The sequence below is a fragment of the Diceros bicornis genome, assembly GCF_020826845.1.
Source record: "Diceros bicornis minor isolate mBicDic1 chromosome 13 unlocalized genomic scaffold, mDicBic1.mat.cur SUPER_13_unloc_1, whole genome shotgun sequence".
Lineage (NCBI taxonomy): Eukaryota > Metazoa > Chordata > Mammalia > Perissodactyla > Rhinocerotidae > Diceros > Diceros bicornis.
The window spans coordinates 18,979,458-18,995,141 of NW_026690866.1; the positions used below are offsets into that span (position 1 = coordinate 18,979,458).

Genomic DNA, 15,684 nt, shown 5'->3' on the forward strand with positions numbered 1-15,684 from the left:
CAGTGGAGCTGGGATCCAGGCCCATGCTTAGGCCTAAGCTGTACTGAGCCCCTGGATTCAGTCGCTGCTGGTCCCAACACTCACTCGGCCCTAAACTGGAGGATGTCCGGTTCGTCTTTCTCTTGAAGAGCCGCATTTTGCTCGCCTTCTGGTGTGCAAGCTCCGGCTAGCAGGAGACCCAGTAGCTACAGGACAGAGTGGACCTGTGAGCTACCAGGAGCCACACCTCAGGTGCCCCTCCCAGAGCCTGCCAGCAGCTGAATCCCAGTGCCCCATGGGCCACCCCGCTACGAGTTCTGAGGCTGATTAGCGAGCCAGGCCACAGGCTCTGGTGCTGGCCATCAGACAGAGTCTGCCCTGCCCTCACCCAACTCCTGTCCCCCTCACCTCTCATGGAGACTGATTGGCTCCATGGCCTGGAACCAGGCCCCAAATCGCTCTTCGGGCTCCAGGTCATACGCATTTGCAGCCTGCTGGAGCAGCTGGATCCTCCTGATGACTTTTAATTTCTGGGAGGAAGGACAGAATGCAGACAGAGCTTGGGTGGGGAACCCTGCCAGCGACTTGTGCGGATTGAGGATTTGGTCTTGGGTCTGTGCTCACTCGGGTACCCTCCTTCCTTCCCACTCCATTCAGGACTTGCCTGTCCTCACAGTTGGTTGGAATTTGTTCCTTATCCAGGAAGGTGTCCTTGATGTCAGCCCCTCACACACACGCCAATGTGATGGGATTCCCAGCTTTGTGGATCTGACTCTCCCAATGAACGTAAGACCCAAGGGATGAGGCCAGGGAAAGTCTTGCCAGGGGAGGTCTGTGATTTCCACTTCCCCACCCTCACACAGCTGCTCACCTCATACCATTTCTGGAAGTTGACCCGATTTCCCTGGAAGGGAGACAGCTAATGTCCATCAGAAACAGCCCCCTAAACCCATAACCAACCCCCATCCCACCCCTTCTCAGGCTGCAAGAACATCAGGGACCAGCAGAGGGCAGAGCTTCCACAAAGAGAACTTGACACTGGGCCAGGCTCTGGGCCCCAGAACAGGAGGGACAGGGGAGCTGAGGCCAGAGACCTTATGTATCACATCATCTCTGATGACAGATGGGGAGACTGAGGCCTCAGGGAGGAAGGGACAGTTGGACCACAGAAGTGCTTCCTCACTTGCAGGGGCTGATGGCACTCCCCCAGGGGCAGGGTCTGAGGGGGAGGCTGAGTGCAGCTCAGACACAGCCTCCTGCAGCTCTGCAGACAGGCAGCTCTGAGCTTCACTAGCCCAGGGGGCCTGGTGGGGGGCTTATGCGGAGCGTCTATTCATGCATTGCTAAAATGGGCCTGACTCCCCAGCTCCCATGGGTGGCCATGGGGCTCTCGTGAGAGAAGGTTTGCCAGGTACTGAGAGCTCAGGGCCCAGTGCAGGGCTTTCGCCTCCCAAACCTCAGGATCCTGCTCCTTGGTCCCACCTCCAGGCTCACTCACTTCCAGATCATCCTCCCTCCCAATGTTTAGCAGCTTCAGGTGATACAGGAACATGTCCAGGAAGGGGACGACATCCTGTGAAGTCAGGGTGGGAGTGGTGAGATGAGTCCCACCTCTCAGGTGCCCGATGGAACCTCCCCCAAATCCCTTCACACCAGCCTCCTGCCCATCACAGACTCCCACAGAGAGCAGCCTAGGACCCTCAGCGGCCTGCCCCCAGTTGCCCCCTCCAGGACCACTCAACTTCCCCAATCACCTCCCAGGGGCGGCTTTTGGCAAATCCCAGAGCATGTGTTCCCTGCCCCTCCCCTCCCTAATCCATCCTGGGTACAGCCCTTCTAGGCCTCATCCTGGTCACTTCCAGGGCAGTCATTTCAGGCTCTGGGGTTCCAGGAGCTGGGCTGGAAGAGGAGGGACTCCTCTCTTAAGGAGACCTCAAGCCGTGGGGAGAGAGACCCCCTCCTCTAACACCTGGACCCTCCCCCTCAGGCTCCTTCACCTGCTGCTGCTGCCTCTCCTGGGCTCCCTGGGGATCCATCTCTAGGGTGGCCCACACAGAGTTCACCTCCTGCAAGGTCAAGCACAGGCTCAGGGAGGCCATGCTCCCTTCCCCATGTCTCCCAGGCCGCTGATCCTGGACCCTGGACATCTGGTGTCTATGGCTGATCCCATTCCAGAGTGCTCTGATTCTAGATCACTCCCAGCTCCAACACTCCCTCCTCTGTGCTCTCAATCCTTCCCAGGCCCTTAAGCCTCTCTCCTCATCAGGAAAGTGTGAGGAGGACTCCCATGCCTCCCAGGGTGCCCTGAGGACTCAGTGTCATCTGACTGTCATCAGTACTCTCCCTTCCCCCCTCGAGGAGGAGGAGCACAAAGCTCCTGCTCATTCGTCTCCCCCTTGTACCTCATCACCCCTATGAGACTTGCACCACAGATCATCACCTTCCGTTTCCCAGATGAGGAGACTGAGGCCCACAGAGGGGCAATGAATTGCTCAGGGGCCCACAGAGGAGACCGTCCCCCTTCCCAGCCAAAGGGCCTGGCCCCCGGCCTTCACTCCTCCTCCAGACACACCTCTGACCAATGTCCTGGCCTCTGGACTCTCGGGGTGTCTTGTGGCCCTCAGTCAGCCTGAGCCATGGATTGGGAGGCACAAGGTGTCTCGGGGTCCTATCAAAGTGGATTCTGTGTTTTCCAGCCCCCTGGGATTCTCTGACACCACGCTGGACCTGAGGCCATGTCAAAGGCCTCAGCTCCCTAGGATCCCCTCATGATGGACCCTGTACAGAACTCCTCCTTTATTCACTCAGGAAGGATCCCCCTTGTGCCACATCTGAGTGACAGTGTAGGGGGTTACCACAGCACTGTGTAATGGTGACATTTGCATCCTTTTTTACTTGGAAGCTTCTAACGTCCTGTCAGGAAGGTCCATTAAGAATCTGTAGGTTCCCCGATAATTCTCATGGCCATCTGGGGCATATCCTTGTCAACAAGGCACCGGGCGAGACTCACTGGTTTGTCAGCAGTGACCACTATCTAGCTAGAGTGCACAGTCCCAGAGACCACACAGTTCTGTCCCAGATCCACCATTTGGCCCAAGGCTGGGCAGCCCCTGTGTCCACAAGACCTGTGTGACCTCACAGTGCCCATCCCTGGGGCATGCAGAGTGCCCACCCCTGCGAGGTGCAGTGAAGACAGTAGGAGCAGCAGGGGCCTGGCTTCCTGAGGACAGGCTGGGCTGCTAGAGGAAGAAAGGAACCCCCACCCACTCCATCCACCCGCGAGCCTGAAGGAAGAGTGCCAGCTGTTGGGTCCACATGGAAACCAGAGACCTGCTCATTCTGCCAGCTCTTCACCTCCTGGAAGAGTCCAGCCGACATCATTGTATCCCGTGACCAAGGCCTCCTTCCCCAAACAGTCCCCACTTGCCCCTGCAGCTCACACCCCACGCTTCCTGTCAAGCTGGACAAGACAGACCGTTATTTCTCAGGGAACCTTAAGTGAAAAACTTCCCAAAGCACATCCTGCCTTGTCCCTCCCCACCTCACCTCCCCTCCTTCCAGATCTCCAGCCTCCACTCACCTCCTTGAGCAGCTTCCTGCTCTCCCGCTGGCTTGTTTTCATCAACTTTTTAAGTTTTGTCCAGTTCTTCCTGAGGAGGGAAAAAAGGAAAGAGACACTGTGGAGTGGTTTGAGGGTAAATCCCTTTTGTTTGAAAACCCAGAAGATCCAGACAGCCTGTATGAGCTTTTTCACTGTGTCCTCTGAGCCCTGAGGTGTCTGGGACTGGGGAGGGGGCTCTCTTATTGTCACCTGGGGCCTCCATTCTCTTATCTTCTCAGCAGATGTGTTTTAAACAGTCTTAATTACATGTGGACAGAGAGTTCTTTTGTTGAAAACACTTGAAAATCTTCAATTTGGCTCAAGCCAGGATCTGTCACTTAGGGAAACTGATTCCTGAAGCAGAACCACTGGCCTAAGTTTTCAGAAAGACTCCAAGCCTCCAACCAGGTCAGACCCTATCGCCAGGGTTTGCTGTCTCCCAGGAGGTCCCAACTGACTGAAGGGCAATGCTAGCCCTGTGGGGGGTGTCTGGTCCACCCAGGTGGTGCTCAAATAGACAGAGGCCTACCCACCTGGACACCCAGCTCCATGTCTCTTTTAAACGCTGAATGGAGGGGACCTGCAGAGCCCAGAGGATCGCATGGAGTGAGGAAAGGATCCTCAGGCCCTGGCATTCCTGGGGAAAGGAAGAGAATGAGCTGTGAGGGGGAACTGGAGCCCTGCTTCCTCTGGCTTCTGTCACCTCATTGACGTCTCCTGTCCTGGATGAGACAGTAACTCAGGGAATCCGGGAAAGGCACAGCTGGAAACTGATGAAGAATACTTCCAGGGAGGAGGATTTTAGCTCAAGGTAAGGAAGGAGCCCAGGAAGGGGTGAGATTCCCACCACTGGGACCAGGAGTCAGGTCATCGAGGCACTGGCAGGAGGGGCCTAATAATTGTGCAAAGACTCAGACCACAGACTTCAAACATGAGAGCTGAGAAAGGAGAAGGGGCAGTTCCCCTGACTCCAGAGAGGAGCTCTCAGGAACTCCCACATCTTACCTTGGCCACCTGGATCCAGAGCTCCACCACCCTGGCCCTCTCCTAGGCTGTCATGCTCAGATCCCCAATGCAAGTGGTGATGACACATTCGACCACTCTGTTAAAGCGGGTCGTGGTGGCATGGATGGTGCGTGTCAGGTGTTCATTACCCCTGTTGTCACACTGGGACCAGATGGAGTCCAGGAAGTTGTGGGGCATCACTTTCTTGAAGAGCTCCTGGGGAGGACAGGGCATGTCACCCAGCCCTGCCACAGCCCAGCTCAGCGTCCGCAGCCCCCAGTCCCAGGCCGGGTCAGTGGTGAGAGCTAGAGCTCAGGAAGCTGAGAATGTGGCTTGAGGCTTGTGGGAGTCCCTGGGTGTTGCCTGTGTCCCTTGAGGGTACCCAGAACAGGATGACCCAGGACCGGATACTGTGGCACCGGGAAGTGACATTTGTTCGCCGCCCAGTCTCACTTCCTCCAAGCACCAGAACTCGGCTCCTGCTTGACCGTCTGTAGGGGCATCTCCCACCCATTCTGACCATCCTGGGGTCTGACTCCTCTTTCAGATGCACATTCTCCCAAGGCAGCAACAACCAACAGGCTTTGTTTGTCTGCCTTGAAGTCATGAACACATGAGGTGCTTATTATTGCTGAGGCTGTTGAGGCCTCCTGGTCAAATGAGTGAACTACCCAAGGACGAGACAGCACTTCAGTGTGCTCCCCTCCCCCACCAAAGCGCAGATTCTGCCAAACTTCCTCTCTGCTCCACCTCGTCCATCTGCATAGCCACTCTGCATGGCAGCTGCTCTCAGTGTCCATCTCTACTGTCCACATGAGGACAGCAAAGGCTTGGGAGTTAAGAAAGCTGCTCAGGTCACATGAGGGTAAGCAGGGAAGCTGGACCGACATCATGGGATTCTGGATCAGGAAATGGCAGGTGTGGGGCAGCTCATGGCACAGGGAAGGCCGACCCCACCTGCCGTGAGCGCCCTGCTGTTCACCACATCAATCAGTGTCAACTGCTCTGCCACTAGCCTGGGAAGGAACTCCAAGAAGTCAGGCTTCTCCTCCTTCAGCAGGTTCTTGCTGGTCACATCTCAGCGGCAGGTGGGCTCTGGGGCTGGGTTTGGCTCTGCTGTTATCTCTCCAGGTGGAGGGAGGATTCTCCCTGGAGCTAATGGTCCAGCTGGCTCCAGCTCAGGAGCTGGCACTGGGGCTGGAGCTGATGTTGGTGGTGGCTCTGGCCCTGGAGGGACTGATGGAGGTGACACTGGCTCCAGCTATAGCACAGGTGGTGGAACAAGAGCTGGAGCTGGATCTAGCCGTGGACCTGGTCCTTGCTCTGGCTCTGGAACTGGAGGGATCTCTGGAGATGATACTGCAGCAGGAGAAAGAAACAGTTTCACTCAAGTAGTTGACTTCCTCGGTCCCTGTCAAAGCCAGGAAAGACACCACTGCCTTTAAGGGTACCTAGCCTTTGAAGACCCTGCAAATCATCTTCCCATACTGCAGTTTCCTCACCTTCCAGATCTGCCTCAATGGGCTTTGGATGCTCCAGATGGACCTGGAGAAAGTAGGCGTGGTCCCCAGCTCCGAGCCAGGCGAGATGAGATGCAGAGATATCAGCTTCATCCTGAAGCAGGGAAAGTGCAGGGGTTCCCAGAAATCCTGCCCTGGGTCCAGGAAGGTTCCCACCAGAGAAGAGATGGCACTGGGGGAGACAATTTGGCAACAGAGTCAGAGGCCTGGCCTTTCCCTCCACACTTCTCATGCAAGGCACCGATATCTGCCCCTTCCCATCTTGGGGATGAGCCCCTGCTCATACAGCACGTATAACACAGAGCCTGTCGCGACTCTCTTCCTGCTGACACTCTTCTCCTGAAGGGCCGGGACACAGCCCGGCCCAGCCCTCCATGTACTTGTGGAACAGGATTGAGCAGAGGCCATTTTTTGAGCGGGTTGTTCACAGACCTCCTGTTTTGGGCCTGGAGGTGGTGGTCAGAAGATGTGGATATGGAGAAGGGGAGACAGATTAAGATGGGTCTGTGATGGGAATGGGTCTCTTGGAGACAACTCAGCCTAGCCACCCCTCTGTTTCCCAGGGGTCCTGGCACCCATCCAGAGCTCTTTGACTCCTGTCCTCCGGGAGTGGAAGCCACCAGACCACAGCCTTCCCTTGGGAATCAAAAGATGTGTGAGACACAAGGTTCTGACAGGCCTACCACAACCACAGCCCCCATCTCTCCCTCCACACATTGTTCTGTAGAGACAGGAAGCCCTTCTTCTGGACCCAAAGACCACTCACTTTTTTAGATGGGCCTGTGCTCTGCCCTCCTGGCTGGAATAAGGGAAGATGCCTCCAGCTATAAAAGAGGCTATCAGGGCATCACTTGGGATGTTCCATGGAAGACAGGACCTGCGAAAGATGTCTAATGTCACTGTCTGACTCTCAGACGACAACTGAGGCACAGCGATTGTGTGTCCTTCATTCACTGACTTTACTAAGTGTCTCCAAAAGTCCTGCATGTAGTAGGTGCTTAATATACACACTTGAATGAATGAAGTGCAGCCAGACCATCCCAGACACTTGAGTGGGCCTAGGGCCTCTCTGGTGCCCCAGAGATCCTTAATTGGCTACCCAAAGGAAAAGGATCAGGATCAGCTGGATGCAATCTCAACTCCTTGACAGGGTGCTTTCCATGTGCTTTTCCACACTCAGAAAAATCACATCCTAGAGATCAGTGAGGCAGACTATTTTTCACGGGGAAGAGAAAAATAAACACCATGGACAACCACAGCACGTCCACAGCCCTCTCTGCAGATCCAGGCACCAGGTAAGCACCTGCCATTGCTGATCCCATTAGTCCCTACAAAATCACCATGAAATTTATCCTCCCCCCCAACTTTTCAGAAGAGCAAACTGAGGCTCAGAGAGATGTGGGGATTTGCCCAAGGTACACAGCTGGCAGTGGGCAGAGTCACCACTGTGCTGAGGAGGGAGTGGTTACTCACCTAGTAAACAGCTGGTCCAGGACCCGGTGGGATGTGTCTAAGGCCGAGTAGTTTATCATGAAGGTGGTGAAGCTGGACATGTTCCTACTCAGGAAAGCTGGTGCCATGGACTCTGTCAGCTTCTCCATCACGCTGCCTGGAGGGCACGCATCCTGCAGGCCTCATTTAAATTCACAGTGAACTCATCCTCACACTGGGGGAGAGGAGGAGGGACATACAGTCAGTGATATCACAGTGAACCACCAGGAGGACTGAGGTGACTTTCTACCCTCCTGTGTAGCTGGTGGGGAGGAGTGGAGGTCCAGATTCCTTTGGGAGTGGGGCTGTGGGGTAATCTAGTGAGAAAATTCTGGTGGTGGGGAGTCCAGGGGGTTCTCAGATTTAAGTCTGCATTCTAGCACTGCCTTGGTTATCTCAGAGTCCTGGGTGTGAAGACCCCTCTTCATCCACACTCACCTCAGAGCAGCCCTGGTCGTTGATGGATTGGTGCACTTGTGTTCTCTCCAGGGAGAGGGTCAACTGGAAACCATCCACCAGCTCCTCGACCATCTCTTGAGTGCAACTCTGCAGTGACAGTGCCCAGCAGTCAGGCCAGGAGGGATCGGGGCCTGCCTGGACTTTGCCACAGGGGGAAACCCCGCCACAGATCAGGCACAGAGGGGAATCTGCATAGACACCACCAGGGAAGGAATGCGAGGACACCTTGAGGACCCGGGATTCACATGCAGATAGAGGAACTTGGTCCCCAGCACTCACCTGACTCTCCTGCAGCCAAGACATTGAGTATGAACATGACACACTGCCTGACTCCCACCATCTAGTTTCCTGCTCCTGCCCAGGCTGGGTCCTCCTCATGCCCAGCTTCCCTAACTCCACCTCCCCCCACCCCCACACACACAATGAGTGTTAAGGGGTGTGGGGCTGTCCTTTTGGGATCACAGTTCTGGCCTGATCTAGAGTGGCCTGCCCTGGCCCACACTGTTACCTGATGGTTCCTCCTGCCAAAAGGCCACACACATTCGAGGTGAGGGCTGAGCCAATGTCTAAAGCAACTTAACATGTTCTCATTCTGGGTTTTCCGGGGGCCAGAGCCTCGGAAAGTCACGGGACAACATGAGAACATCCTACTCTGTCGAGTGTCTCCACTCAAATGAACTGGAAAGGAGGCTGTGATTACAAAGTGGGTGCCTGGTTACCAAAGTTCTAAGTTCTATTGGGGGCTGTCACCAAGGAAGTGAGGTCACTTCTTCAAGGTTCTATTACATGGCCCCTTCATTCAATCAGACCCACCCAAAGCCCCTCTAGGCTGTTGACTGCTCTCTCTGCTTGCCCATGTCATCTCCATCACTGTACACAAATACCCATCACCACCCTACCCACAGCTCCTTGGGAGTGGATCCAGGGGGCTAGCTTTGAGGAGACAGAGTTGAAGTCAGACCTCTTTTTTCCTACTAGATCTGTGTCCTGGAAAAGCTGCTGTGCCTCTCAAGATCTGTCCAGTCTCCCAAGCTGCACAATGAGGATTGGGCTAAAAACAGCTTCCTATGGACCGTGTCAGGGTACATGTGATAATACGTACAACACCTGTGGGTTGGTGTCACATGTGTCTAATGTAAACATTTAGAGATGGAGGAAGTACAAGAAGGAGTAGGACATCACATAGAATACCAGTCAGAACTTCTCTGGGTTCCAGATGTGTGATCTTGGGAAAGTCACTGCCCCTCTGGGCCTCATTTTCAGGTCTGCATCCTGAAGGGGTTGAAATTAGAGGAAATTCAGACATTGTGATCCACAGGCATTAACCCTTCCACGGTCCCCTGTTTTACTCAGAATCAGTCCCAAGTGTCTCACGTTGGCCTATGGGGTGGGCAGCCTCCACAATGGCCGCAATGCTCACTGCCTCCTGAAGTGCACATCCTTTTGTCATCACTAAGTGGTAAGTATCTGGCTTATGAACAACAAAACACAACCAAGGTGATGGGATGTCACTTCAAAATTTTAATTACAAAACATCAGTCACTTCCTACTTACTGGCTTACTTGGGTTCCCTACTTACCTCCCTCCTTCTGTTTCCATCTCTCTCTCTCTCGCTCTCACTCTCTATCAAATCACCAGAACTGGGAATGCAAGTGCTGATGTTTTCAGTTGCACTATGTAGAGGCTCCATAGAAGAGAACTGAGGGAGTGTCCAGCCAACAGACAGACAGGAGCTCAGACTCTCAGTCCAAATAGATCCTGAGAAAACCCATGGGAGTGATCTTGGGTGGGAATCCTCCCCCAGTTGAGCCCTGTTGAGACCACAACGCTGCTTCACAGAGACTTTGAGGCAGAGGCACCCAGCTAAGCCATGCCTGATGCTTGGCTCACAGAAATTGTGAGATGTTAAATATTTGTACTTTATAGGTGGCAGGTTTTGGAGTAATGTTGTCACAAAGGAACAGAAAGTAACAGTCTACCATGTCCCAGGATCCAGCCTGATCACCCTCCTCTCTCCCCTCACTCTCTCTTCTCAGACTCCCTCCTGCCACACTGGCCACATTTCTGACCTTCCCTGGTCAAACTCGCTTCTTCCTGTGAGTCTCTGCACCAGGGAGTCTTCTCCTTGACACACTAACTGTTCCCAGACATACACAGGGGTGCTTACACTTGTCATTCTGGTCACAGCAAAGGTCTGAAATGCCTCAGAGAGGCCTTTCAGAACCTCCTAGTACAGTCTCTACCATCACAGATCTTACATCCAGAAGAGCATTACATGACTTCCTCCTCCTTCCTCCCATCGAGATAAAATGAGTGCACGGGGAAGGGCAGTCTGCTTTGGCTGATGCAGAGGCAACTCCTTCTGGTTATACCAGGAACACGACTGTCTCTTCCAGGCCGAATTTTTCCCACCACGAATCCATTGTTTAAGGAAACCGTCATTCCCTCTCTTTCATGGGTCTGGTTTCCCCAAGAACACAGTGAACCATCCCCTCTCCCTGTGTTGCATCACCATAAACCCACAGCCAGAAGATAAGCACCGGGTTAAAACACCACCAGATCCTGAATTCAGTCACTGCTGAGACCCTCCCATCAATGTTGTCATTCAATGGTGACTCCTGAGGACACCTTTCCCCTGAGACCCACTCCCAGCCTGTCCTCAGCTTCTAACAGTAACACTGAGATTTCCTCAGAGTCCTCCCTACCTAGGCAAGAAACATTCTGAAATGTTCTCTGTATTAATTTTGAGGTACTGGGGTTATTGGTAGATGTAATTTGAGTGTGTGTGTGCAGTAGTTTCTACGCAGGTATTCTATTTTTCAGACACAGATAAAATAGTGTGGCTACTCAATGCACCAAGAAAATGGATAACTGATCAAATTTTTTCATGATGTGAAGTCTTTAGAGAGTAAATATCGTGGTTAAGAGCACAGAGTATGGAGCTAACTCCTCATGTCCAAATTCCAGCTCAATCCCTTACTAGATATTTGTATTGACTGAGTTCTTTACCTGATTGATGCCTCAGTTTCTTGATCTGTCAGTTGGCAATAATGATCAGCATACATATTTTCTAGGTTTATGGAGAGTATTAAAGGAGTTAATGTTTGGAAAATGCTTGGAACACCTAGTGTATTACCAGTGCTGTACCTATATATTAGAAGTACAATTAGAAATTCTTCTGACTCTGCCTGTGAGCCCCAGAGGATGAGCCTGTTGTCTGGATGTAAGCAGAAAGCACTCCATGACATACGATGAATAAATGAATGAACAACATTGGCGAATGCATTACCAATGTCACCTATGTCATCCTACAGGCATTCCCAAGCCGAACCACTGGCAGACATTCCTGCTCTGTCCTGCATCACATTCCCTGGAGGAATCATTGGGGCTTCTTGGACCCTGGTAACCGTGCCCACTAAAGGTTCTTTTCTGTCAGCAAACCCCAATCTTTGTCCAATTGCTGCAGCTCACAGGGTCTGCGTTCTGATCCTTGTCTTCACTCGAAAGAGAAGTGCCATCTCCAGAGCTGGGCACACACAGAGCCTGAGCCTTGGAGAAAATGATTCCCTGGCCCTGCTGCAGGTAGAAGAGCGCAGGGACAGAGTGGGATTTGGGGAAAATCCTCCAGGTCTTGTCAGAAGGGATGGCGGCAGGGAATGTGTCAGCAAGGACTAGTCTGGTTGGTGGGCCTTGGTGATTAAATAGTAGGGGGGCAGGGAAGTTTCATAGGTTCTAGCATAATACAATCAATATGACGGTCATGAAATCAGAATCAGCCTAATTAAGGCCAAATTAACCCAATGTCAGCTGTTCCCTGACTCTCTAATCCAGTAGTGACTTATAAGAAGGGTATTCGTGTTCTATCATCTCCTTTTCATTGATTGGCTAGAGTAATTATTCTTTACATAGCCTGTCTATTTTTACATAGTAAAAAAAGGTGTTTTTTAAAACAACCCTCCTTGGAAAAGTCTCCCTAACATATTGAATTAATAACAGAAGCCAGGACAGGAAATTCACCACATATCTTGAGCTTTAGTCTCTGGTTTTAGATCTTCCTAACTGGTAAATTACCTTGACTTCTGCCTTCTTTCTTGAGATTAGTCCACTTAGAACTAAGTAGGAGTGCATCCTCATGTCATGTGAGAAGTGGTGACTCTAGGAAGTGTTTTTTTTCATTCTGTCACTGTCTGTGTGTTTGTGTGTGTGTGTGTGTGTGTGTGTATGACACTTTTTTGCTTCATCTTGAAGTGTGGACCAGTGTAGACTCCTTTTCTACGGAAAAAATTTCCCTAACCATTTTCTCTGGAATTTATTTTCACTAATGGCTTCATCGGCACTGTCCAATAGTAACATTAAGCACTCTATATTATAGAATTTAATTTTTTTTCTTAGTAGCCACATTTTAAAAAATTAAAACAAACAGGTGAAACTAATTTTAATAGTATATTTTAACCCACTATAACCAAGATATCATCAATGTGGGTGCAGTCTATACAAAACTTAATAATGAGGGAGTTTACATTTTTTTCCTGAGTTTCATAAATCCAGTGTGTACTTCCCACTTACAGCACAATCTCCAATTGGAAGTTGAGTTTTTTCAGACATACATTCCCTGTACTGAGATTTAATGTTCACAGTTTTCAAATAAGAGTCACTAGGAGTGGGGTGGATGATAATTTCACTACTGATTTAAACTGTAATGGAACTATGAACACCAACTGGTCAATAGGTTAATCAAATGAATAGTCATATAGTACAGAAGAATGGCATGATTTGGGATTTAGAAAAAGAATGGGGACCGTGTGTCCTGACAGGGAGCACCAGAGTTTTTCTTGTTGAGAGTGACAAGGACAAAAAGAGAATAAAGTCATACTGATAAGTGTCTAACAACATGGGGGAGAAGAAATGACCTGCCGTAGTCCTGAGTTTTGACCTCGAGCTTTCTGTTCTTGACCCAAATCTCTTTGATGATGTCCCAGGACACAGGTCAGATTAATCCCCACAGGGAGAGAGGGAGGGTAGAAGTACAAGGCATCTGAAATAATTTTCCTGGGAAGGCAGGCTTCATTTATCACTCTGATCCACATTCATAATTTATTTTTATAGGATAAGAGGAAAAGAAGTATGATGGTCAAATCATCACAGAGGAAGCGACATGATTGTGGAAACCAATCCAACCCAAAGCCTGGTTTGAGCATCTCCATCCCTTTGAGGATGTCCAGTTACATATTCAAGAGGCCAGTTACTAAAATCACATCCTATCCTTGCAACGAGGTCAGATGCCATCAATGGGAGGAAACTTTGGAGCAGCCCCAACAACTCTGCTGACAGAAGAGACTGCAAGGTCTCCAGGTCTGCAGAGTGCAGAAGAACCGTTAAGTCCTTTAGACCTTGCCAAAGCCCTGCTAAATCTTTCGCCTAGTTGCACAGGTGCATCCCTGCCAAGTCTGCTTGCAGGTGGTCTGAACTCCAGTCCCATGCCCACCACTGCCTGGTCTTCAGATTCAGTAGAGGCGATCCCAGGAGCTGGACTGTACATCCCATAGCTCCTTTGAAAACAACTTCTGGTGACTCAGGAAGATATCAGGAAACAGGAAGAGAAAGTGAAGATGGCAAGAGAGAGACTGGCGGTAGCACTGATGCAGACAGACTTGCTAGAGAGGCAGGGAGAGTGAGGGGCAAAGAAGGACGTCCCGACAAATACGGTGATAAAAGACAAGACGGTGCAGATGACATGGAGCTCACACTACATTAATGCCTCTGCAGGGGTCATTAGGTTTTCTTGCTTTGAGCTCTTGAAACTTTACTATATTCCAATAATTTCTTTTCTTTGATTCCTTTGCATGACAGAGAAGATACAGACAGTGATGCTTCTGAGGTAGGAGATTGAGTTTCAGGTGAGGAGAGAAAGGTGATCTTTCCTTCCTTTCCTTTCCTGAGTGTTATGTATTTGTATTTTAAGATCAACAGAGAGTTATCACAGTCAGGGGATTCTTTAGAGTTTTGCCCTCACAGTCACAGAGAAAACATACCTAGTCCAAATGGATTGTCCTTTTTATGTAATATTGCAATAGATTCCAACATAACATTTCACTAAAGAGCTGTTATATCTGTCTTCTCTAAAAACACACCTACTTCTGTGTCTCTATTTTTCTGGTATTTGTTGCATGTTGAATCACTAGTTGCATACAATGAAATACTGGATTTTCCCTGTTTTTAGATTTATATGCGTTGGAAATATGATTCATGAAAATTGATATGACATTGCGGTATCATGCTGTCAGGAGAACGACTGTTTTCAGCATCACAAGTCTCACAATAAGCCAGTGTGTTAAGATTTGTCTATTTGTCTGATCGAGTATGTTGCACCTTCAAATCCTCTTTATCATTACTTACTTTTGTTCCACAGATTTATCAGTTTCTGAGAGCAATGTGTTAATAATAGAGTATCTTAGTATGTATATATTTCCTAAAAAATATGTTATTTTTTACCTAAATCTTCTCTCCTCTATTCTTCCATGTGGTAATCATCTGGAATATTGGTTCGAATGTGATTTTAATGTCTTGTTTTAAAATACTAAATTAGACAGACGGTTTTTTTCCTTTCCTTGTGACTCCTGTTATGGTTTCCTGGGTTCACATTTCTTCTTCCTGATGTACATTCTTTACCGGTTCTTTCACTGCAGGCCTGAGGAAGGTCAACTTTGAGTCTGTTTGTAAGTCAGATAACGTCTTTCTTTCTTTGAGACATAGTGCGAATAGGTGTTTAATTTAGCTTTGTAGTAATTTTTTCCTTCTTTGTCAAGTTATTTAATATTTCTGATCCTCCGCATCTTTACCTTAAAATGGAAATAAAACCCTAAATATTGTGACTGTAACTGAGATAGTACAAGCAGAGCTTGCCAGTCATGTTGCTTAGGAGAAATTAAATAGTCAATAATGATAAAGATTATTAACCATTATAATGATATCATAATAATGTAATATATAATAATGATATATTAATGTATAATAATAATTATACTTTAATTTATAATTATAATGTACAGTGTATAATGTATGCAATGAATAATAATAATATATTAATATTATTAATCTTTATAATTCTCAGAGTGTATATTCTCAGAGAATCACTGCTTAAGATTGAGAATGTGAAGCTCACACACAAAAAGTCTGAGAGAGTGCCATGACTGTGACTTTAATTCTCAGCCCTTGGGTATCTTCAGCTCTGGTCGTCTGCACAGTGTGTACAGATAAGGTAATCTGTTCCCACAGACCCAAGGCAGAAGAGCGCAGCCTGCCTCATGCCTGGGTTGCTCTGGGCTGCCTGTTGGGGAGCCTCTGCTGTGAGGCTAGTTGGACTCTTTACAGAGAAAGATGAAAAAAGACTCTTTCTTTTCCCTCAGATTTCTCCCCCAGAGTTTTATTCACTTTTACATCCAGAGCAGATACTCTCTTCCCAGAGCCTTGGTGTTACTCTGGGATTCAGGCTTCCCAGACACCTAGTCATTTCAGCTCCCAAGGCCCAAGGTGACTGCAGAGTCATGTCTCACCCACTCATCCCATCTTGGCCTGTTTCCCGTCATGGAGGACCCATGAGTGGGGAGAGGAGCCATTGAGGGAGATTGA

The 15,684-nt window shown here is 49.7% G+C and overlaps 1 long non-coding RNA gene across 1 annotated transcript; it reads right to left on the reverse strand.

Annotated features, from left to right (window-relative positions):
* Window positions 1-3,320: 3,320 nt before the first annotated feature.
* Window positions 3,321-4,633, reverse strand: LOC131401753 (uncharacterized). Its single transcript, XR_009217932.1, has 3 exons — window positions 4,586-4,633; window positions 3,560-3,629; window positions 3,321-3,336 (listed from the first exon to the last, which is right to left on the reverse strand). It is a non-coding gene; the product is annotated as an uncharacterized LOC131401753 (long non-coding RNA).
* Window positions 4,634-15,684: the final 11,051 nt, after the last annotated feature.